Source organism: Dipodomys merriami, unplaced genomic scaffold (genome assembly GCF_024711535.1).
Source record: "Dipodomys merriami isolate MVZ:Mamm:240054 unplaced genomic scaffold, mDipMer1.0.p SCAF_172, whole genome shotgun sequence".
NCBI classification, from domain to species: Eukaryota; Metazoa; Chordata; class Mammalia; order Rodentia; family Heteromyidae; genus Dipodomys; species Dipodomys merriami.
The window spans coordinates 1,731,039-1,758,059 of NW_027203071.1; the positions used below are offsets into that span (position 1 = coordinate 1,731,039).

At 34.5% G+C, this 27,021-nt stretch overlaps 1 protein-coding gene and 1 long non-coding RNA gene across 7 annotated transcripts in view; one reads left to right on the plus strand and one right to left on the minus strand.

Moving 5' to 3' along the window:
• Pde4b (phosphodiesterase 4B) overlaps nucleotides 1-27,021 on the minus strand; it is a 522,330-nt gene that overhangs the window by 240,592 nt on the left and 254,717 nt on the right. The gene's annotated exons all lie outside the window — the stretch shown is intronic.
• LOC138829469 (uncharacterized) overlaps nucleotides 21,403-27,021 on the plus strand; it is a 32,954-nt gene continuing 27,335 nt past the window's right edge. The window contains exon 1 of the long non-coding RNA XR_011372612.1: nucleotides 21,403-21,548. This is a non-coding gene — a long non-coding RNA (uncharacterized lncRNA). The remainder of the gene's footprint in view (nucleotides 21,549-27,021) is intronic.

Here is a 27,021-nt window from a genome sequence, read left to right on the forward strand (position 1 = left end):
AGACAGTTGTTTTTTTTTAAAGTTATCATGCTTAGACCAAATCCAGATATTCAGATCAATTTGATCTGTGGTAGAAACTGGTATTGGTAAGTGTTAAACACTTTTCCAGTTGTTTCAAAATTAAGAAAAAGTAGGGAACATTGCTTTGAGGAAAATCAGTGTAGGTCAGGATTTATAGTCAGCTCAGTATTGACTGCATCATCCACATTGAACATAATACCATCTCGATACTTATCATACTCATTTATGCTCTATGATAAGACAAATTCAATGGAAGGAAATTATGTAGAGAAAGGTCATTACTTAATAGATTAACGTGTTTCTTGACACCTGCAATCTTCTTAAGAGAAGAATATTAACAACTAACTGTAGAAGACTTTGAGGCTGGACAAAATTCAATACTAAGTTTTCTGTGGGTTTCTCTGTACAAGAAAAACCAACAATAGTTCAGACATAGTCTTTGTTTTCAGCCTAAGATTTCTTTCCATTCTGAGCTCATACAATTTACACATCAATTATTTTATTTTTATCAGACTAATAATTAAATTCAGAACTAGATAGCAATCATTTCTGCCTCTTCCTGCATTTCACTTTTATCTGAAAAAAAATCTAACTTAGGATTTGATGCATTGTCTACCTCTGGCTATAGAACTTTAGACAATTTAACAATTCTAAATCTCAGTTTTTTCATCTTTGAGAAAGGGTTCATGCCTTATAGCTTGCTTTGGAAAAATAGTAGAGTGAGTCTCCCATAAACAGAAGAAATTTATTTCTTACAGTTATGGAGGTCGGAAAGACCTAGTAGATTTATTGTCTGATGAGGCCTGCCTTTTTGGTTTATTGATGTGAACCATGTTGGGACATTACATGGTGGAAAGGACGTGACAATTCTCTGGGGCCTCTTCTGTAAAGGCAGCATTCTGATCTGTGGGACTGCATCCCTCAAGATTCAATTAGTCACTTCCCAAAGATCCTGAATCCCAGTACTATCATATGAGAGACGAGATGATTGGTATATCAATAAGTGAATGTATAAGCATTCAGATGACAGCAATTTGTAACAGAAGTGCTGACTCAAAAATAATTGTATATAATTCTTACTCGAAAATAATTCTTTCAAACGTTAAGTGCACTCATGAAAATAATATTCTTAGCATAGAACCTTTTGCAAAGAAACAACTGCTTGCTATCATCTAGATTATCAAAACAGTATGTTTAATACACAATTTACAATCTCTTCCTTCCGCATTGAAAAAAAATAACCTAAAAAATTCTAAGAACTTCTTCAATTCACTGATAAGAACTTTATTCATAGTACAAACCCATTTTTGATTTTTTTTTTTTGTTGGTTATGTGACTTCAACTCTGGGCCTGGTCATTGTCCCTGAGCTCTCCAACTCAAGGCAAGCACTCTGCCACTTGAGCCACAGAGCCATTTCCAGTTTTCTGGTGGTTAATTGGAGATAAGAATCTCATGGACTTTCCTGCCCAGGCTGGCTTTGAACTGCGATCGTCAGATCTCAGCCTCCTCAGTAGCTAGGATTACAGGTGTGAACAGTGGGCACCTGGCTTTTTGAATGTTTTTTAAAGATATGAAAACTAAGAAACACATTACATAGACCCAGGCCCACTGTTTGGTCTACTTACAAGTGCCATCAAGATAAACATCCAATGCACATTTCATAATCAGCTGTTTCATTTTCTTATTCATGTTTGTGCTCTTCATTCTCTTACAGCAGCTGTATAATTCAGTAGTTAGTATTACTATATTATGGTCTATCTCAGAGAATATAAAATGCATGTATGAAAATAACAGGATCTTGTATTAGGAAATGATGGCAACAGAGAGCTGCAGTAGCAATTTTGTACTCACTTGTCTTGATGAAACCCATTTTTGTTTTATAAATCATTAGATATTCTCCAGCTCTGCAAGATAATATAAATTGATGTTTTCCTGCACAAAGTGCTAGTTAAAGTAAAAATTTGATGTCAATTTTAATTGTAAATTGATCACAAGCTTTGAAATACCAAATGCAAATAAAGCAGCTCAAAGCATAGGACATCTGGAGCAGCAAATCCTAGATTTTTTTTTTTTCTTCAGTGCAAAATGTTCTAGTTGGGTAAACAGATTAACCTTTTTGGATGCTATTCACACATTTCATTCAAATCCATGGGGGAAAGCACCTTTCATGGCTACAGAATTGTAAATATGAATCCCGCTAGTGTCTCAAAAAAAAACAACACTTGGCTATTTCAGAAGCTATTGTAATCACTATGGATAAACTTCAATATAGTATCATTGTTCGGAGCAGCATTAGATTTGGGAGTGAAAAACCTGCTTTCGTGTTCTGTTAGGCTAGGGTCTTTGTGTGTGTGTGTGTGTGTGTGTGTGTGTGTGTGTGTATTATCTTGGAGATAGGCACTGTATTGCTCTGAGTCTTCCACTTTTGTTAACTTGAGAAGACAGTACTTGTTCTACAGAGCGGCTGTGAGGACTTGTTGACTTATGAAGCCCTCTGTAAATGCCAAAACACTTTGAGATGATTAAACATAAGATGTCAATGAATTGATGCTAGAGGAACAGGAATAAAACTCAAGCAATGACAGAAACAAAGGGAGACTGACTCTGTAACCATCGGGAAGCACCAATGGCAGAGGACTGTGCATTAGGTTCATACTCGTCTTCAGATTGCATTCTGACTATAGCAATTCAATGAGAAACTATCAATGCATCTGACTCCCAGTTGATAGCTGCCAGATTTGATCCCTTCCCCCGATTGGGTTGCTAACCTATGGTTTGTTTTATGTCTGTATTTATGTAAATTCATTGGATATTTACCAATGTTCCTTATCACAGTGACAGCAAATAATGACAGGATTCTTTCCTGGAGTGAAACAGACACTTGATAGTTTCTCTTAGTACATAATTATAAATTGTAATATAAAGAACAAAAGGAAGCAATCCAAGAACATCCCGCTAAAAATAGGAAAACGTTCTTCCTTCTTATTAAGAAGTAGTTAGGCCCTAAAGTTTAGATTTTTGCAATCTCCTTGGCATCTCATCTGATTCATTGTTTATATGTACTCAGTGCATACAGTAAGTTGCACAACCACTATACTTTTCTAGTTGGTCATTTTGTTTGCCCTATATTCATTGTTAGATAAAATGCAATTGTTTTAAAATGATAGAATTATTGACTTATTTATGCTTAAAAGCTTGGGGGTTCCAATATAAGATATAATCCTGTCAAAGATACTGGTACCATACAGTTGCCTCATTATATGTTAGTAAGTGGTGATTGTGGCAAATTCTGATCTGATTCTTCTATTAAGAAAGACAACAGGGCTGGGAAGGTGGCTCAGTGGTAGAGCACTTGCCTTGCATGCATAAGGCCCTGGGTTTGATTCCTTAGCAACACATAAGCAAAAAGAAAAAAGCCGGAAGTGGCGCTGTGGCTCAAGTGGTAGAGCGCTAGCCTTGAGCTGAAGAGCTGAGGGACAGTGCCCAGTCCCAGAGTTCAGGCCCCCACGACTGGACCAAAAAAAAAAAAAAAAGAAAGAAAGAAATACAATATAGCTGGGCACTGGTGGCTTACATCTGTGATCCTAGCTACTGAGGAGGCTGAGATCTGAGGATCATGTTCAAAGCCAGCCTGAGGAGGAAAGTCCATGAGACTCTTATCTCCGATGAACCACTAGAAACCAGAAGTGGTGCGGTGGTTCAAGCGGTAGAGCGCTTGCCTTGAGTTGAGCAGCTGAGGGACAGTGCCCAAGCCCAGAGTTCAAGCCCCACAACCAGCCAAAAAAAAAAAAAAAGACAATATAAAAATACCTGATCAAAGAAAATATGGGCCCTTCTCGTCAAATGCAAATCAGGCAAAACTAAATGAATCTTAATGACCCAGCTGAAGCCAAGTATAGAACCATGCCTTTCTTCTCCAAACCACAATCTCTATGAAAGTGACACATGCACACATCAGCACATCATTGTATAAACAAGGCCCCAGACTACAACAAATATGACTAATGAACATCTGTTAGACACCAAAAATTATGGTCACATTGGGTTGAAAAGGCAAAAAAAAAAAAAAAGCCAACCAAAAATCCCCATGATTTGAGATATTTTAAGACTGGCTAATGGCAAAGAAAAATGTTAGCTATATTTTAAAATCTTACTATGATAAAATTTTAAAGCACCAAATAAACTTATTCTTACTCTCCATAGTGCCAGAAGTGCTGTTTGATCCCTCCCCATGTACTCAGAGCTTTCACAAGACTGCTCTGTGCTAGAAATCACTTGTATATTAAAGTAACATCACTTGACTCTCTTTTTCCTACGTAAGCCAATGATGAGTGGGACAGAATGAGAGAGACATTCGGGTCTCCTTCCCAAGGAGTCATCATGGACCAACTGAAAGGCTCATCTGATATGTAATATGATTCTCTGGTTTAGCTTTGTGTATAGCTTTTGCCTTCCTTCTCTTTAGACATAGGAACAGTAATGCTATTACCACTTATTATTCTGGCAGGCAAACTATCTTTTAGGGCTTCCTTTATGTACGTTTGTAAATAAGTTTCAGTACAAATCTCATCAAATGCTCCTTAACTGAGATCATCAACTTGTTTTAGTTGGTTTCCTAACACATATATTCTATACATACAATTTTTACATTTCAGTTCAAGCATATTAATGTACCCTCTTAAGATTGTAGATGAGGAGAGAGAAAGTTCCTTGAGCAAAGTGACCATATTAGTGGAAAATACAGTACCAAATTTTCAGGCTTATTGGATAGAGAACTCTAGAGTCAGCCCCAGTAATCTGTGTTTAATAAGTATTTTAGGGCGATGACAATGAAGTTTAATGACTACCATTTCTAAGATGGCATCAGTGAGATATAGAAAATATTTACTGCTATGGCTCCAGAAAGGCCCATGTGTTAAAGCTTCTTCTCCAGTCTATGGTACAGTTGGATAGTATTGGAAATTTTATGGTGTGGAACCAGATGGAAGGAAGTTAACTGACTGGCAATGTGTCCTGAATAAGGATGTCAAGACTATGGCACCTTTCTCCTTTGCTTCCTGGCTGCCATGAGGTAAATAGATCCTCTGTCCTGTGCTTAGCTTACTAGAGGTCCCAAAGCAACAAAACAAACTGACCTTGGACTGAAAATCCTAAACAAGTAAGCAGAGTAAACCTTTCCTCTTTTTATATTGATTAACTTAGATATTTAGTTACTATAGTGCAAAGCTGATAAATACATATACCAGTGTGAATAATCAAGGAAGCAATTTTTTAAATAGCTCAAGTTTAAAAAATAATTATGAGTATACTTGTGTTCATAGAAGTATTATATATGAAAGTAAAAATGTATAAAAAACTAATGTCTATCAAAAGATGAATGAACTGATTTTATTAATACTTATGTATCTATAGAAAATTGTGTTTATTTATTTACATATTCTTATATAAGCAACTGAATATTTTCAACTTTGAAAAAATAAATTTTTGATAATGCTATGAGGCTGAATCTTGAGGATATGAAAAGTGAAATAAACTAAAAATAAAAGACAAATATTATATTCTAATACTATGTAATATAAAATACAATGCTTTATCTGTATAAAGTACCTGGAGAATAGCCAGTCTGTGCATAGGCACAGACAGAATTGTGGTTTTCATGGGAAATGAAGTCAAGTTTCAGTCGCTTGTGATGATAGCTACACAATCAGGTAATGTCCTTAGTTCTACTGAACTATATGCTTCAAATGGATAAAATGGTAAATAAATGGTAAATTTATGGTATGCAAGCATATTTTACCACAAAAAAAGAAATAGGCATCAATTGTTTTAAAGTTTGTAAAATAACCATTAGAAATCTAAAGTGTATGTCATATAAAGGTTTTTAGGGGCTTAGGTCATTTCTTTTTTTTTTTTAATTTAATTTTATTTTATTTGTGAACATACTGTACAGAGGAGTTACAATTACATGGGCAGGATAATGCGTACATTTCTTACCAAGCATTGCAGCCTCCTCCTTTGTTTACCCTTCACATCCCTTCCCAGCCTCCCCCCTCCCCCCATCCCAATCCTTCTCCTTCCCCCCGTCCCACCCCCCCCCCCCCGCACCGACGTTGTAAAGCTCGTTTTCAACATGACAACTTGTACTTCTCATTGTTGCAACAGGCCCACCTGTATCCTTAAACAACTGGTTTTTCCCCATCTCCTCCACAAGTTATACTGACATCAAATATAGTGAAAGCAGGGGTTATACTTATTGGTAAGAATTTGGTGTTTCTTAAGCCTATGAATAAAATAACCTCAGCTATGGTATCCGAGGCCCAAGCTAAATATGTATATTCATATTTCCAGGCTTTTGCTGTTATCTTTTGCTGTTTACTGATAAATGATTGATGAAGTTAATAATGTCACTTTATCAGGTAGTTTAATAACCATGATAATCTGTTTGTACACATTTGCTTCATGGGTGTTACAAGGTAAACGTTTGCACTTCTCAATTAGTTCTATGAGTCAGTAGATGAGTTATCCAACCCCACTCTTCCAGACTCAGTGCCACTTCTAAGCCTGTTTGTACCAAAATAGGTGATCTAGCACTAGTCCTAGTAGGAGTGATAAGATGAAGACTTGTCATCATTGTGTGAATTATACTTGTAGTAGGAATAGTTTATAGATCATTTGAGAAATGTTATAAGTCAATTGAGGCCTTAATACATACTAACTGTTGCTTTCTGTATACTCCCATTCATTTGTTTTCTTGCCAACTATATAAACCAGATACTATTATTTATCTTGCAAGCCTCAGAGAAGTTAAATGATGTTCTCAAATTTAACCAGCTGAAATTGTGTACATGATATGAAAATCTAAATAGTTGACCTTAGAGCCCATGTGTTTAATCATTAAAGTTTAATACTTGTTTTGCTGCATGCTAAGGAACCATGCTACCTGCCTTTTGTATAAAATGAGTTGGTTAAGTAGCAGATACATTGGTGAAATCTGTTTATGCACTGCCCTCTTCTACTCTCTCTGAGGGTGGACTCCAAAAGCTAGGCACATTGACACTGGGACTGCCCTAATCTATTTAAGGTTGCCTAAGTTACAAGTAGAGAGTCAATGACAAGCTCCATTTTCTTTAGACATATCTACTTCATTGTTTCATCCTTAGAAATGTCATTAAAGTTGCTATTTTGATTGTATTCATTGGTTAGTTTTATCTTAAATTTTAAGCAGATTGTATTAATATTGAAAATAGAGAGATTAAGTAATGGTTTCAAAATTAGACCCAGTATTTTTCTGCATTTGTGAAGGTTTCAAACTTATTGCTAAAACAGTCAGGTTTATAGGGACCTGAACTCAGTTGCAGTTCTGGAAATTCATGTTAAGACTAATATTTCCATTGTAAAGTACTCACAATCAATTATATGGTCTTTCTGCAACCAGACAAACTAGAAAATTTTGAATCTATGACTCCTGTCCTAATGTCACCAAATTTTTAATCTACGAGTATTGCTAAATTTTGCATTTCCATCAAGAAACAAAAGAACAAATGTGGGCAAGGATATAGCATGTATGTATGTGTGTGTGTGTGTGTGTGTGTGTGTGTGTGTGTGTGTGTGTGTGTGTGTACACAATTGGTAAGGATTTATACTAGTGCAACCACTATCGTTCTTGAAAAAGCCAAAAATGGGCATAACTTATGATATTAATGTATTATTCCTGAGCATATATCTTAAGTATATATACAGGAAATAGAAGAAAGATACTTTTATACTGATATTTATTGTAGCACTATTCACAAGAGCCCAGCTGTGGAATCAACCAACTTATGAATCAATAAAGAAAATGTGCTAAGAGAGTATTCAGCCATAAAGTAAATTAAATTATGTCATATTCGGGAAAATGGATAAAACTGGAGATCATCAAAGAGTGAAAAAAGCCAAGCTCAAACCTACAATATATCATGTTACTACTTATCTGCAGAATACAGCTCTAAAATGACAATAATAAAAATAATAATGAGACATGAGTACAAAAGGAGAACAGTGGAGGGAGAATGGTTAAGAGTAGGAGGAGAGAAATTACTCAAGCTGATTCAAAACTTTGGCAAACTAGCAGGGTATAAAATTAACCGTCAAAAATCAATGGCTTTTCTGTCTGTCAACAATGAGAAAAGTGTGGCTGAAATTAGGAAAGCAACTCCATTCGTAATAGCCACACAAAAAATAAAATACCTAGGAATTAACTTTAAAAAAGTGAAGGACCACTATGATGAAAACTTTAAAAACTTGAAAAAGGAAATCAAAACAGAACTTAGAAAGTGACAAAAACTCCCATGCTCCTGGATTGGAAAGATCAACATCCTGAAAATGGCAATACTTCCCAAGGCTATCTACAAATTCAATGCGATACCTATCAACATTCCAACCTCATTCTTTAAGGAAATAGAAGAGGCAATCCAAAAATTCATATGGAACAATAAAAGACCCTGAAGAGCAAAAACGATCCTCAACAGAAAGAACAGTGCTGGAGGAATATCAATGCCAAATTTCAAACTCTACTACAAAGCCATTGTAATCAAAACAGCTTGGTACTGGCACAAGAACAGATGTCAGGACCAATGGAATAGAATTGAAAACCTAGAAATGAACCTAAAGACCTATAGCCATCTAATCTTCAATAAGGGAGTTAAAAAAAATAGAATGGAAGAAAAACAGCCTCTTCAGTAAATGGTGCTGGCAAAATTGGTTAACTACATGTAGAAAACTAAAGTTAGATCCCTATATATCACCCTGCACTAGAATCAACTCCAAAGGATCAAAGACCTCGGGATCAAAGCAGACACTCTGAAAACATTATAGGATGAAATAGGAGAAACTCTAGGTCTCCTTGGCACAGGCCCAATTTTTCTTAATAGAGACCCAGAAACACAAGAAATCAAAGAAAGTTTGGACAAATTGGATTGCATAAAATTGCAGAGCTTCTGCATGGCAAAGGACATAGCTAGCAAGATCAATAGAAAGCCCACGGATTGGGAGAAGATCTTCACTAGCCATATAATGGACAAGGGTCTCATACCTAAAATATACCTGGAACTCAAAAAATTAAATTCCCCAACAACAAAAATTCGAAGAAACAACTGCCCAATAAATAAGTGGGCTAAAGACTTAAAGAGAAACTTCTCTGAAGAAGAAAGAAGGGTGGCCAATAGACACATGAAGAAATGCTCAACCTCCCTAGCCATAAAAGAAATGCATGGAGATACCACCTCATACCAGTTAGAATGGCTATAATCAAGAACTCTAATAACAACAGATGCTGGAGGAGATGTGGACAGAAGGGAACCTTACTGCATTGTTGGTGGGAGTGTAAACTTGTTCAACCATTTTGGAAAGCAGTATGGAGGTTCCTCAAAAGACTCCACATAGAGCTCCCCTCTGACCCAGCAATCCCACTTTTGAGCATTTACTCAAATGTTCACAAACAAGACCACACTAAAGCTACCAGCACGACTATGTTCATTGCAGCAGTATTTACCATAGCTAAGATATGGAACCAACCCAGATGCCCCTCAGTAGATGAATAGGTTAAGAAAATATGGTATATATACACAATGGAATTTTATGACTCCATCAGAAAGAATGACATTGCCCCATTTGTTAGGAAATGAAAAGACTTGGAGAAAATTCTATTAAGTGAAGTAAGCCAGGCCCAAAGAAACATATGTCCCATGGTTTTCCTTATTTGCAATAACTAGTTATGTCTGAGACAAGCCAAAATGGTCAGATGAGTTAGGCAAATGAACCCCAAGATAAGGACTCAAATGGTTTTTCTTTCTTGCTATTGTTTCTATCATATTTATAAGATGATTTCTTTGTTGCTTTGTATGTCCCTCCCCCATGGTATAACCCCTGCTTTCACTGTATTTGATGTTGGTATAATTTGTGGAGGGGAAGGGAAAAAACAAATCGTTTATAGGGATACAGGTGGACCCATTGCAACAATGATACATACAAGTCGTTATGTTGAAAGGAACTTTACAACTTTGGTGGGGGGGGGAGTTGGATTGGGTGGGGGACAGGGGGAGGATGGGAAGGGATGGGAAGGGGAAACAGGAGGAGGCTACAATGCTTGATAAGAAATGTATGCATTATCCTGCCCATGTAATTGTAACCCCTCTGTACAGTATTTTCACAATTTAAAAAAAAACAAATCTTTTATCAAAAAAAAAGAGTAGGAGGAGAGAAGGGGTGGTTACTGGAGGGGTAAAAGTTTCAAAGTATATACTTTAGAGCTTATGTGTTGAGCCATTAAGCTTTAATACTGTTTGCTAGGAACCATGATACCTGACTTTTGTAAATACTGTATATCATAGGTTATATATAGAGAGAATAAAATACACCAAAAATTGTTTATTAAAAGAGGAAGGTAAAGGAATATAATAGAGGAGGTGAACTTGTTTAAAGTATGTTGTACACATCTATGGTATTTTCACAATAACTTGCTTGCTACATTTATAAATCCTAATAAAAAAAGAAGTATGACTTTTTTACTTTACCAATAGGATATTAACCTCACTCAAAAATAATCTTATTACCAATGGCATCTTCTATTCTCACGTAATTTTATAAAGGAATTATAAGAGATAAAAAGGATTTATAAAAGTTTCCCAAGACATCTGTTGTTCTATTTTTCATATATTCCTACCCAGACATATAAAACAGTTTCACAGACACTATGTCCTAATTACTATGCATTAATTGCTTATCTCTTAATGATCAAGTACAATGATTAGCAAGGGATATTTAAATATCATGCTTATTTCAGTTTATACAGATTTTTCCTCCTTTTATCTGTCATCAACAGTCAAAACAATGGGCAAAAAGATATTTGATTAAGAGCCTAATGGAATGGGGCTGATGGCATAGGATCAGAGATTTTCTACATGACCAATGGATTGACTTACATTCACTCAAAAAGTAGGAATTGGGCAAGCTAATTTTGTTAGGGAATAATGTCAAATCATTTTTTAATTTGATGAACCAACTGAATCAAAATAATTCAGCAGAGTTACATAAGTAGAAGTTGAATATTCTGGATATTAGACAATCTGTACTAATAGATATATACTGACACCATGCATCATTAATAAAACAACAAAGTTATATTCCTCTGGTGGTCGATTACCTTGAGCATTCCAGCCATTATATGTATATTGAAAAATGTCTTTTATGTCCTTTGCCCATTTTAAAAATCAGGCTGTTTTCTGACTAGTGAGTAGTTTCAGTTCTTCATGCTTTATGTATTAACCACCTATCAGATGTATGCTCACAAACATTGTCTTCTATTTTGCAGCTGTCCTTTCATTCTGTCAATTGCTACTTTTGCTGCACATAAACTTGTTAGTTTGAAGCAGTCCCATTTGTCTAGCCTTGCTTTGGCTTCCGATGGTCACAGCATCCATTTCAATATATCTTTGCAGAAAATATGACGTTTCTTCTGTTTTCTTCTGGCAGTTTTAGAGCTTCAGGGCTTTCATTGAGGTCTTTAGTTTATTTGGCTCCAGGTTTTAGCCCATTTTAATAAACTTGAAAGACATTATGTTAAGTGAAATAAGTCACATACAGAAAAGCAGTATGATACAATCTCATTTATATGTGGAATCTGTAGGAGCAAAACTAATAAAAGGATTCTTATGGTGAAGAGGAAGAGGGATTAGAAAGATGGTGGTCAAAGGATACAAAATTTTAATTGAACAGGAGGAATAAGTTGAGGGAGATCAATCTATTATTAAAAAAAATTGCTGATAATAGATTTTTCCCCCTTTACTTGGGCTTGAACTCCATCTAGGTTTTGTCTTATTGTACATCATAAATATATATATATATATATAATATTTGTCAATTAGTGTAAGTGAATCTTTTTTAAAAATCCAAATAAACATCACAAACTCTAGTTTTTTATCATGTTTATCTAGTTTATCATGAAATTATTTATACTAACATTTATTCACAACAATAGATCTGGAAAACAGGTTTTATTGTCTCAAGTAGATAGTTACACATCTGAGAATGGTTGTTTTCTGGCAACAGAACAGTTCTACATGCTATTGTAGCATATTTGTCTTTAGAAAGTGTTGCTTTATCTATTTCATAAAAGGTTTAGAAACATGAAAGTTCATAAAGGGAAAAATACTAAGCTATATCTTGGTTTTCTGCCTGGAAATGAGTACATCTGCATGACAATATGTTATTTCCTGCAGTCAGGAGGCTGACATGCTCATCCTGATGGATGTAATTTTTTTCTTCATCCAAAATTATATATAAACAGGTGAAAATAATTTCAAGTGTAAATAGTCAACCCATCAAACATCATCTTTTCTAATAAGTAAACAACATCAACAAGACAAGTTGAAATGTGCATTTCACATTTCAAGTAAACATTACAATGAATTATGCCTGTCAATCTTAATTTAATGTATATGTATTTGGTATGTTCTTATATGATTTTTGTGGGTAGCCTGCCATTTCCTATTTCCTAGAAAGTCGTATAAACAGATTTTGTAATTTGAATTTTACTCAGAGACTACATGGAAGCCCCAAATGTTCTGATGATTGAATGGAGAAAGAGGAAAATATTGGTAGCCAATTCTTTGTACATAATGGTGATCACACCAGCTGAATATTACAGAATTATATTATTTGCACCTATTTCTGTTTTTTTTTCCTTGTGAGTTAGTACCATGCTGAAATCAAGTAAGGTTAAATTTTCCATGATCTTCATGAGAAAAGCCAACTTTCTTTTTTAGAGCCTTATACCAGGTTGTTGTCTACTCTAACACTATTAATGCATATGGAAAGTTGTCCAACTTCAGTAAAGGAGGAAGCCTAAGGTCATTTTTTGATGGCAGGTATGCTAGCTTCACATCAGAAATTCAAGCTATAAAAGAGGAAAGAAACCTGAAGCCAGGAAAGGACAAAACTTGGAAAGTTCGATGCTTTGGAGAGATATTCATCACATATTTCTTGGATACTTGAACTTCCTAACGGTATCCAGGGAGATGAGGCTCTATCAAGAAGCTCACATGGAATAGAGTAAGATTTCTTAGTCCTTGCTCTCAACAGCAGCAGCACTGACTTTAACCTTCTGTGATGATTCCTGATGGTTCTTTCAGAGCCGATGATGATGTTTTTCAACTATCTCATCAATTTACAAACATGTTTACTGTACAATCCCACAATAAGCTAAATGTTATTAGGGACACACAGTGATTTAACTCAATTGTTTCTAATAAGCTTCAATTTGACACTTGTAAACCTTATTAGTTTCATAAAGCACCATAGGATCCTTCCATTTATGGAATTAATGTCTTGAAAAAGAAGATTATATTGTATTCTCTGGTAAATTTACCTCCAAGAGGAAATTTTAACTTCTAAGACAATACTTGAGGCATGATATCTAAAGTGTATGCAGTCAAAGGTGCTTACTCTGTGCATAAATTGAATGAAGGGTTTCTGACTTTTTGGTCCTGACAGTCATTAATTCAGTGTCTTTGAAAATTCATGTTCTACACTTTAAGACAATACATTTGGTTTTGCATCTGTAAGTTGAAGAAACCCAGCTAAATGACCATGCAGATGTCTCCTATTTGTGCTTTATTCTAATAATAAAATTATTTTCTAGTTTCAAATAATAAAGCAAATATGGAGGTCAAGGCAAATTTTATTTTACTTTATTTTTTATCAGTCATGAGGCTTGAACTCAGGGCCTGGGTTATATCCCTGGGCTTTTGTGCTCAAGGCTAGTGCTCTAGTACTCTACCACTTTGAACCACAACTCCACTTCCTCAAAGCAAAATTTAAGAAAAGAGATGCATTTGATTTAATTTTAGGAGAAAAATCCCCTACCATCTTGGATTTTAGATTTTTATCAGATATCCAAAATGCACGAATAAAAGCCTCCATGTCAATTTTCCAAAACACCAGATGATCTACATGCAACAATACTGCTCATTTCACTAGCTAAAAAGCAAAATTAATCCCAATTTTGCACATATGCTGAATAAAAGATTATTTCTGTTTAACAGAACTTACCCTAATTGGAGCTAACTTTCAATAACATTTAAAAGAAGAATAGGTAGATACATTTTTTTCTAGATATGATGATAAAATCCCATAATCAAAACATAAAGACTATTCTTAAAATAGAATAATGAAACCTGCTGAAATTGTTTTAAGAAGGAGGGAGGAGTGACTAGGGACCTTAAATAGAGGAGTGAGTTTGATTGGATATATTGTATGCATATATGGAAATGTCACAATAAAACCTGTTTCACACAACTGCAGGGTACAAATAAAAAGTTGGAATTTAAAACTCTTTTTTTTTCAGTTCTCTGTACATTCTGGATATTAGGTCATTGTCTGATGTGTTGCTGGCAAAAATATTCTCCCATTCTGTAGGCTGTCTTTCTACCTTGTTGGCTATGACCTTTACTATGTAGAAACACTTTTAGTTTTATATAATCTTACCAAATCTTTCATTGATTTGCTGTGCCTCTGAATTTTTATTCAGAAAGTTTCTACTTGTGCCCAAGAGCCTTAATATTTTCCCTACTCTGTCCTGTAATAGCTCCATTGTTCAGGTCTTACACAGAGGTTGTGGTTTTATTTTGAATTGATGCTTGTGGAAGGTGATATATAAGGGTCTGGTTTTAGGTTTTTACATGTGGCTATCCAATTTTGCCAATACCATTTGTTGAAGAGGCTGCCTTTCTTTCAGCCTTGGCTCTTTTATCAAATATTAAATGGCGGTAGCCCCATGGTTTCTGAGTCTTCTATTCTGTTCCATTGGTCTTCAGGCCACCCAAGTACAAGAGGCCTTTAGAACACCCAACAGACTAGACCAGACAATAATCTCCTACCATCATATTGTTATTTAAAGTGGTTTAGCAGTAAACAAGGAGAGGATATTTAAAACTCTCAGAGAGAAAAGACTAATTACCTAAAAAGAAAATTAATCAGAGTAACTGCAGATTTCTTAGCTGAAATCCAAAAGTCAAAGAGGGTTTGCATGATATATACTAAGCATTGAATGTGAACAATTATCAAGCAAGAATACTGTATCCAGTCAACTTCCATTCATAATTCAAGGGCAAATAAAAACATTCCATATTAAACAAAAATTAAAATAATTTATCACCACCAAACCAACACAAAAATAAAAATACTCAAAGATATACTACATTCAGCCTCGAGGGTCACGCTTAATAAGAAATGTACTCATTATCTTGCCCATGTAATTGTAACCCCTCTGTACAGTATGTTCACAATAAAAAAAAGATATACTACATTTAGAAAATCAACATGAACTTAGATTAGGCAGAGAAAATAAACCCTATCAGATGAGCATATAGATATATGAGCAGATAGTAAGAATAGAAAAGACACAACTCCTAAAAGGTGAGGGGTTAACATGACAGGAGCTATTACATAGCTCTGAGTTTTAACAATATCAATCAGTTCAATTCTCTTACCTAAGACTTAGAGTAGCTGGTTGGATCAAAAGTCAAACCTATCCATCTGCTACCTACAAGAGATAATTCACTGACAAAAACAAATATCTATTTGAGGTGAAAGGCTGGAACAAAGTCTTTCAAGCAAACTACCTCTGTAAACAAGCTGGAGTAGAAATACTAATTTCAGATAGGACTGACTTCAAATTACAATTAGTAAGAAGAGACAAAGAAGGACAGTACAAATTAATAAATGGAACTCACATCAGGAGAACATAACAATTTTCAGTATCTATGCACTTCAGCAAATGAATACTACCTGACCTAAAAATATATATATAGAACCAAACATACTGATTGTTGATGACCTTAACACATCACTGTCACCTCTGGATAGATTATTCAGGCAAAAACTTAGCAAAGAAAGCTCAGAGCTAAATAACTGCATTGACCAACTAGACCTACAGAATCTTTTGCAAGTTAGTTTCACAATATACATTCTTCTCAGCAGCCCATGAAACATTCTCCAATATAGACCATATCATAGGTCACAAAGAAAATCTCTGAAAGTACAAGAAAGTTGAAGCTACTCCCTGTATCCTGTCAGAACACAGTAGAATAAAATTAGAGATCAGCAACGAAAGCCATCATAGAAAATACTCAAACTCATGCAAACTGAACAATACATTGCTGGATGATTGGTGGATCATTGAAAAGATAAGAAGGGAAATTTAAATGTTTCTGGAATTCAATATAAATGAACATACAAAATATCAGCTCCTCTGAGACAAAGCAAAGGCAGTACTCAAAGGAAAGTTTATATCTGAGTGCCTACATAAACAAATTAGAGAGAATGCAATACTTTAATGATATACCTCAAGCTTCTAGAAAAACAAGAATCCAAACACAAAACCAGTAGATGGAAAGAAATAAAATATTGATTGGAAATAAACAAATTAGAGACTAAAAATCCATATAAAATATCAATAGAACAAAAAGTTGATTCTTTGAAAGAATTAACAAAAATGGCAGGCCTTTAAGCAAAGAAGACTAGCAAAAGAGAAATCATTGAAATACTAAAATTAGAGACAAAAATGGGAACATCACAACAGAAAGAAGTCAAGTCCAGAATACTATAAGAGAATATTTTGCAAACTTTTATGCCAATAAATTGAAGAATCTAGAGACCATCAATATAAGTAAAGAGCCAATATGATATAAATAGACTGATAACAAGCATTTAAATTGAAATGGCAAGAAAAGACCTCCCATCAAAAAAAAAAGCCCATATCTAATGGATTTATAGCCAATTTCTATAAAGCCTTCAGAGGAAAACAAACATCAATACTCCTCAAACTCTTTAATGAAATAGAAAGGGAAGGATAGCTACCAAAAGCCAGCATTACACTCATCACAAAGTCAGATAGGACCTCTCTTCAGTGAACATAGATGCAAAACTTCTCACAAGAAAAATTCTTGCCAACCAATTTAATAACTAACCCCCCCCAAATCACATAATATGATCAAAAAAGGATTCATCATAGGGATGTAAAGCTGGTTTGCCATATGTAAATCAGCAAATGTAATACAACAAATCAACAGAACTATGGTCAAGAGTCACATGGTCATCCCAATAGACACAGAAAAAGCATATGATTCAATCCAATACCCCTTTATGATAAAAGCTCTGGAGATGCTAAGAATAATATTCCTCATTATAATAAAGGGTACATATGGCAAACCTATTGCCAATATTATTCTTTTTCTTTTTTACAACAGTATGTTATTCCTTTTTATTTATTTTTAATCTAAGTAGTTGTACAAAAGGTCAACATTGTTCTTAATGGTGAAAAAGTAAAATCATTCCCTATAAAATCAAGAACAAATTAAGGATGTCCACTAGCTCCACTCTTCTTTAATATAGTCCTTGAATTCTTAGCAAGAGCAATGAGGTAAGAGAAAAATATAACTGGGATCCAAGTAAGGAAGGAAGAAGAAAAACTTCCTTTTTGCAGACGACATAATCGTGTACTTAAAAGACTCTACAGACTCTTACCCATGCTACTGGAGCTGATTCAAAATTTTTGTAATAACAGAGTATAAAATTAATTCACAAAATCAGTAGCTTTTCTGTATATAAACAAGAAGATTGACATACAACAGACAAGGGTCTCATATCTAAAATATACTTGGAACTCAAAAAATTAAATACCTAACAACAAATCCTTAAAGAAACAACTGCCTGTTAAATAAGTGTGCTGAAGACTTAAGGAGAAACTTCTCTGAAGAGAAAATAAGAACGACCAACAGACACATAAAGAAATGCTCAACCTCCCTAGCCATAAAAGAAATGCAAATCAAAACAACATTGAGATACCATCTCACCCCAGTTACAATGGTTATAATCAAGAACTCTAATAACAACAGATGCTGGAGGGAATGCGGACACAAGGGAACCTTACTGCACTGTTGGTAGGAGTGTAAACTTGTTCAACCACTTTGGAAAGTAGTATGGAGGTTCCTCAAAAGACTCCACATAGAGCTCCCCTATGACCCAGCAATCTCACTTTTGGGCATTTACCAGGATGATCACAAACAAGACCATACTAAAGCTGCCAGCACAACTATGTTTATTGCAGCACTATTTACCATAGCTAAGATATGGAACCAACTCAGATGCCCCTCAGTAGATGAATGGATCAAGAAAATGTGGTATATATACACAATGGAATTCTATGCCTCCATCAGAAAGAATGACATCACCCCATTTGTTAGGAAATGGAAAGACTTGGAGAAAATTCTATTAAGTGAAGTAAGCCAGGCCCAAAGAAACATATGTCCCATGGTTTTCCTTATTTGCAATAACGAGTATATGTCTGGGACAAGCAGAAAAGCTCAGATAAAATGATGTTAAGCGAAATGAGCCCAAGACAGAGACACAAGTGGTTTTTTTCTTCCTTGCTATTGTTTCTAACATATTTATAAGGTACCACATGATTTTTTTTTGTTGCTTTGTATGTCCCTCCCCCATCGTATAACCTGTTTTCACTGTATTTGATGTTGGTATAATTTGGGGAGGCAAAGGGAAAAACAAAATGTTTAAATAGGGATACAGATTGACCCATTGCAACAATGAGATGTACAGACGATATGTCGAAAAGCAAACTTTAAAATTTAGGCAGGGTGGGGTGGGGAGAGGGGGTAGTTGAGGAGGTGGGAGGGACGAGATGGTAGGGGAAAAACAAAGGAGGTGGCAACAATGCTGGATAAGAAATGTACTCATTACCTTGTTCATGTAACTATAACCCCTCTGTACAGTATATCACAATAAAAAAAACTCATTTAATTTAAAAAAAAAGAAGATTGAGACTGAAATCAGGAAAGAATTCCATTTGCTATAACCTCAAAAAAAAAAAAAACCTTAAGAATTAACCAAAGATGTGAAGGACATCTATAGTGAAAAATTCAAATATTTAAAAAGGAAATTAGAGAAGACTTTAAGAAAATAATTTCCATGCTCCTGGATTGGAATAATTAACATTGTGAAACTGACAATACTGTCAAAAGCTTTCTATAGATTCAATGCAATACAAATCAAAATCAAACGTCGTTCTTCAATTAAATGGAGAAAGTAATCCAAAAATTCATATGGAGCAACAACGACCCCAAATAGCAAAAGCAATCTTTAGCAGGCAGAATAGTGCTGGAGGAATAACAATCTCCAACTTCAAACTCAATGACACAGCCAAAAAAATGAAAACAGCTATAGTAAATAATGCAGCAATAAACATAGTTGTGCTGGTAGCTTTAGTGTGGTCTTGTTTGTAAACATTTGGGTAAATGCCCAAAAATGGGATTGCTGGGTTATAGGGGAGCTCTATATGGAGTCTTTTGAGGAACCTCCATACTACTTTCCAAAGTGGTTGAACAAGTTTACAATCCCACCAACAATGAAGTAAGGTTCCCTTCTGTCCACATCCCCTCCAGCATCTGTTGTTATTAGAGTTCTTGATTTTTGCCATTCTAACTGGGGTGAGGTGGTATCTTAATGTTGTTTTGATTTGCATTTCTTTTATGGCTAGGGAGTTTATGGAACCAACCCAGATGCCCCTCAGTAGATGAATGGATCAAGAAAATGTGGTATATATATATATACACAATGGAATTCTATGCCTCCATCAGAAAGAATGACATTGCCCCATTTGTTAGGAAATGGAAAGACTTGGAAAAAATTATCTTAAGTGAAGTAAGCCAAGCCCAAAGAAACATAGGTCCCATGGTTTCCCTTATTTGCAATATCTAGTATATGTATGAGTCAAGCAGAAAAGATCAGATAAGGTGATGTTAGGAAAATGAACCCTAAGATATGTATTCAAAAATTTTTTTTCTTTCATGTGATTGTCTCCAACGCATTTATAAGATGATTTCTTTGTTGCTTTGTATATCCCTCCCCCACAGTATAACCCCTGCTTTCACTGTATTTGATGTCAGTATAATTTGTGGAGGGGAAGGGGAAAAACAAGTCATTTAAATAAGGTGGACCAGTTGCAACAATGAGAAGTACAAGTTGTCATGTCGAAAATGAACTTTACAACTTTGGTGGGGGGGGGAGGACTGCTGAGGGGGGAGTATGGGAAGGGATGTGAAGGGTAAACAAAGGAGGAGGCTACACTGCTTGATAAGAAATGTACTCACTATCTTGCCCATGTAATTGTAACCCCTCTGTACAGTATTTTCACAATAAAAAATAAAAAAAATTTAAAAAAAGAATGAAAATAGCTTGATACTGAGATAAAAACAGGCTGGAAGGTGGAACAGAATAAAAGACCCAGAAATAAAACCAGAGACTTTCAGTCATTTAATATTTGACAAGGGAGCCAAAAACACAGATTGGAAGAAAGAGAGTCCCTTCAACAAATGGTGCTGGCAAAAATGGATATCCACATGTCAAAAACTGAAACTATATCTTTATAGATCTCCTTGTACCACCATCAGTTCAAAATGTATTAAGGACCTCATTGTAAGACTTTTCAATGCTTTGCCAGTTCTCAAACACTGAGCTGCATTCCAGTTCAAGAGAGTTTCATTTATTGGTGTCCTTCAGTTTCTTTCATCAATGTTTTATAGTTCTTAATGTCCAGATCTTTCACCAATAATTACTGTTAACATTTTAATTGTCCCGAATAATTTAATTATTTGCTTAATTAATAATTACTATTACTATTAAATTGTTCAGTTAATAATAGTGTTCCTTAAAATTAATTGTTCTTATTAATTTTATTGTATCTAACAATTTTAATTTATTCCAATAAGTTAACTGTTCCTAAGCATTTTTTTCAGCTTTTGTAGATGCAATTGGGTTAAAAGCTATTTAATGGATTCTACCAGGAACCAATGGTAAAGTCTCTAAAATACCTTTTATGAGAAAAAACAAAATGATCTTATTGTATCCTATAATCCTATTATCCTATTCTATAATAAATGCAACTCTGTTGTCTAAATAAGTAACCTACTAGATATGCCTAAAAATAGTAGCCAATTAAAAGATATGGGAGAAAGACTTCAAGTTCAGGTGAAAAATTAGTATTAGATATATGACAAAGACCATAAAAAAACAGGTAATTTAACATATGATTCTATTTTGCGATGTCTATATGATTGTCTAATATCATTACTCATGCACATTGGTAGAAATTTCATCTTTATAGACACTCAGCAAGTAACAATCCTGAATTTTTTTGGAATCTTTCTTTGGGAGGGCTTTCTTCTGTGCTTTTGAAGTTGCCCACAAGAGTTATATCGTTGCATATAACCAAGGAAACCACGGGAAACTTGGTTGCTAGGAAACCACTGAATTGTCTCGATGAAGATCACCACAGTAGGCTTGGCTTGAATAGAACAGATGCTAGGGAAGTAAAATTATAAAGTTACAGTTACTTAAAAAAAACCTAAGATGCTTCTTTAATTGCCAATTAAATCTCTCCACTTGAAGGAAATTGTCATTTCTGAAGGCCATCATATAGGTAAGATGAAGGGGCATTAACAGGGTGTTTCAGCACACATGTTCTTCTTTCTCCCCATTGATTTGATGTCTGAGGGAAAAGCAACAACTATTGTCACCTCAACTGAGAGAAAAATTTAAAGAAAAGGTACATTCGCCGAGTATTTCACTCTCTAATTTCCTTTATGCAAAGAAGTTTGTGCTTGTTTCCCCCAAAAAGAGGCAAAATTCTTTTGAATCAGTATTTCATAATGTCAGCATATTTGTATACAAATATCCAAGAAAATGATTTTGTCATCTGTGAATCTGGTGAATATGTGCCTATCTGTTTCTCTGAGACACTAAGCCATGAAAACAAATATATAGAAGGCCAAAGACATGTTTAAACTTTGTCAGGCTCCAGAACTAGGCCACACAATTTCCCTCCTGGAATATAGGGCCAAACAAAGATCCCCTCAAATATGGTACATCTGCTTCTATTATCTATCTTGTCTTCCATAGTATATTATCAATATATTTATTGAAACCTCTATTTAAATGGAGAACATAAACATATTCCTAGCCTGTATCACACTTAGGATTTATATTCAGACCAGATCATCATAGGAAGCAATTCTTTGCTTTTTAAGAAACCTAACCCAGAAGGTAATCCTTTCTACTTTATTTGATTTTGTGCTAGAAATATATTCATCTTATTAACACACTTGTTCTTTAGTTCCATTACTCTTATATTACCTAGGTTACTTCACTCCAAAGTTTTCAGCTCTTCTACAATCACAATCAATTTTTACTTTGTAAAATGAACATATTAGATGCAATTACTATCATGCTTCATTTTCTAAGAGTTGAATCTTTATAATAAATCAAAAGCATCTTACATGCTTTTCTCTAAGACAATTTAGGTTTCTCAGTTTATATTCAAATGGGTGAAATCTTTCATAAACTTTGTGCTATAGACAAGGGTCCATTAGCAGGTAATCATACCAAGAGAGCAAGATAATTCTATGATTGCAGAGTAATAGAGGTTTGGCATAGGATTACACCAGAAGCAAAGAATATAAAGAATATTCTATATAGTATATCTATATTACATAATATATTCTGTATATAATATATAATATATAATATACATAATATTATATTATCCATAATATACATATCATATTATGTATAATATTATGATATTATGTATAACTTTATAGATTATATAATATACAGAATATAGAATATATATAATATGTAATATTATATATACAGAATATTATATAATCTATAATGTTATTATATAATATATAATATATTCTGTATATTATATAACATATAATATAGTATACATTATTATATATATTATATATGTATTATACTATGTTATGTTATTATTCTGTTATTATTAATATTATTAATATGTTATATCATATTATATTATAATGTATATTATATGTATTATATATATTATACATATGTATGTATATTATATAACATATAATGTAGTATACAGAATATATTATATTATATATTTATATAATATACAGAATATATAATATACAGAATATACATAACATATAATATATATTCTATATAGAAACTATCCTCTATCTCCAAATGCACAGAATAAGTTTGTCTGAAATAAAAGGGCAAACACTCACTAAGAGATTATAAATGTCCAAGAATGGTATATAATTAAGTCATAAATGATCCTAACAAGGTGTCTTACAAAGTATTCCTTTCATATGGTACCGCCTTTTAAAAATTTTTTATCTTATCAAGGATAACATGAGAATTCACACTTACTACAAGGTAAATTACTTTTGTAAATCTATGCAACCATAGTTCGTTAATATCTCGAGTATCTGTGAGATCTGTGTTGACATGATTGCCCAGTCATGTCTTTGTTCCTTTCTTTTTGCCTTCAGTTAGCTGTTGCTCACATAGATATCTTAATACAACGAGCATATCTTAATACAACAGAGATTTATGTATTTATTAATACAATTTATTGTATTTATTAATACAACATGATTTATTGTAAATTAACATATTAAAATTGAATATCTAAAAGGATGGGAGGATATTGTGAAGTAGTGAGTAGTTACTATTTAGAAGTTACTTTATATGCTTTGCCTTTATATGTTCACTAAGTTCTAACAAATTCAATATTACTATTTCTATCCTCCAAATGAAGAACAGGGACTCATTGAAGTTGTGTAACTTGTTTACAGTTAGTTAATTAGTGACAGAGGCAGAAATTGGCCCATACATGGTTAGCTCTACTAATCAAATTGACTTTTTATGCTTTGAGAACAATAATAACAATCTCGGTGGCTCAAAGTAGCAAATTTTCTCACTCACACTGTGTCCAACATGGGCCTCATGAGGAACTCTGCTCATCTGAGCCACTCCGGGACCTGCTGTCAAGGGTCCTTCTCACCAAGGTTGCAGAAGCAGTGAAAGAGAATGTGGTGAATTGCAAATTGACTCTTGAATATTCTGTCTGGAAATGGCATGGCCCATCTACCTCCCTTTTCAGAGATAAAAGCTAGTCACATAGCTAACTTTAACTTAAAAGGGATTTGAGGGCTACAATCATATTGTCCCTAACAATCCCTGTCTCCAAAGTTCAAGTTTGGTTCATTCCACCTTGTTGAATAGACAATATGTGACACTGAATAAACAGAATTCAACTGGCTTGTGTTTCATTTAGGCTAAAAACATACAGAAGTACAAGTCCAGCACAGAAAAGAGCTGTCATGGCAAGGTAGATATAAAAATAACCTTCAAATTATTATAGTACAACTCTATTTCTTTTCTTTTCTTTTTTTGGGGGTCTGGTCGTGGGGCCTGAACTCTGGACCTGGACGCTGTCCCTCAGCTCTTCAGCTCAAGGCTAGCGCTCTACCACTTGAGCCACAGCGCCACTTCCAGTTTTTTTCTTTTTTGCTTATGTGGTGCTGAGGAATCGAACCCAGGGCCTCATGCATGCAAGGCAAGCGTTCTACCTCTGAGCCACCTTCCCAGGCCTATAGTACAACTCTAAATGAGTCATCTATATAATGAAGCCACATGAATAGTGTATATTAATAGCATTGAAAGTCATAATTCATACTGGCCAATAAGAAGACCCCCATACTCAGAAATCTACATCTCTTGTCAAATTTTCTTCCCAAGCTAAATTACCTCTTTTCCTAATACTACACATGTCTATTTATACAATCAGATATATACATCATCCTCAAACTGAACTTACATACTTTTTATTCCTAAAAATCAAATCATCTTCTCCTATATGCCTATATAACTCTCTATTAGGAAGCTCAGGTTCACTGTGTTCTCTTTCTCCCTTCTGCCTCAAGTAGCCAATCTTCAAGTTCATTTCATCTTTCCTGCCTAATTGTTTCTCAGTCCTAGGGACTGAGCCCAAGTTTGTAGTTTCTCTCAGGAATTCTTGGAACTATTTCCATAAACCCTTAACTGATCTCCTAGCCAACTCCAAATCATTTTGTATAATTCTAGAGTGATCTTTCCAAGATGCTTTTCAAAATAGGGTCTCCATATCAATAGATATAGGAAAATGTCCAAGCTCAACTAATACAAAATATGAGGTTTGACAATATGGTTCCATATTTCTGGCTGTCTTCTATCCTTCAACCCCTACTTTATGGGCATAGAACTGCAACTAGTCTCTGAGCATGGTGGAACTTCTGTTCTTTCACAACCCCACCCTTGGAAGTCTCTTTCTCTGACATGAGTGTCTTCATGTTGAAGTCTGCTCTAAGATTCAAACTCAGAACTGTTTTCACATATGCTTCTTTCTTCAAGCATCTCTATTATTACCCTTTTAGCAAGACATTGACATTATTTCTTTACAAGTCTATATCCTCCAGGAGGTGACATGCTGTGGTAGAATTAATCGTCCTTGAACTTAATACAGGTCTTAAAGTTTTGGAAGAATCAGGTTGGAGATGAGCTGTAGAATGGAATGCTAATGGCATGGAACTAATGGAGTTTGCCAAAAGCAACATTGGGTTAAGATTTTCAGAAACTAGAAATAAAATGTGAAACACCACTGGTGAAAGAGAGATTTAATTTATAAAAGGTAAAATATGGTTATTAAGAGGAATAAGAAATAAAAGGTAATTGGCCTAGTCACTAGGCCTAGGCACACTAATTAGAATTTTCTGCTGCCTAATGGCAGAAGAAATTAATGAGGTATATCAAGAAAGTTTTTTTATTAATAAAAAGCATTTGAAAAACAAATCATAATAAACTACTGGCCCTAGAGAGGTAACTCCAAAGCTCAACTGAAGTTTTACTGTGCTTCACCTATCAGTACCTTTAGGAAACTTTCAGGTAGCAAAGACATAAAATATTAACATCACACCTGACTTCATACTCTTTGAGGAATTTTAAATTATCACAAAGGAAACTATTTCCCTTGAAAGCTATTCTCACATTTATACTCACCTAATGCAACTGGTATACAAGACTGGTATAAAACACCCCATAAATGTGGGAGAGGTGTTTTTCATTACCCTTGTGATAATTCTCCATTTTCCTTCAGAATAGAGAAGCATCAAACCCCACTGAGCTGATAAAATAGGCTCGATGAAACCCTATAGTGAGAATAGCATTAGCAGTGGGATTGCATAGATTTCCTATTGCAAAAGCCTGGATAGCCTTTCATTATTGGAGTTGCCTGATTGCTTTGGTTCAAACTTTAATCCAAATTCCTCCCTTTCTCTAGTTAAGATCCCTACAACAAACAAATGAAAAAATAACACAACAAGAAGCAGCGTGGGCTGAGCTCCTCCATGTCAAAGACAATTGCACACACTGGCAGTCAAAACACTTATTTTTTGAGTGTACCCAACAAACAAAATTGTCACGGTTCCTTATAACCTATGAAATCTAAGATATAATATGCACTGTGTGTGCTGAAATTTTTGTGTTACCTGCTGACAAAATGAATCCAGAAGCAAGAGAATATTCTAGAGTCTAAGTGCCCAATCACTGTGCTTATTATTGCAATCTCTCGTTCTGTTTTCCTCTGTGGCCAAGGTTATTATTTCCCTAGTTGCATGTACTGACACTCTAGATATCCCTGCTCCTAAAATAAAACTTCCTAGATGTTCTTAGAGTTGCTTCACAGGAAAGTAAATGGCTGGATGTATTGCTCACTCATATTAAAATTCTCCCTTTCATTAAATTTTTACCTTCTCCCATTATTAAGAGGAATTCTAAATTTCCCTGACTGCACTTCTCTTATAAAACTCTCTTTCTTAATGCAATGACTTGTCCTAAGTCATTTGTTCATTCCAATTCATAAAAATTTAATGTTGCCTAATCCCCGAGGTCTCACTATCAATTCTCTATGTCCAATATCAGCTTCAAGTCTGCCTAAGAGCAGATATTTCTATCTGCAACTCAAGTTTGGCCAATTTTGTTCCTGAACCATTGGCTGTCAAATTTTAGACTACGGGAGAAGCACGTTGGAAATT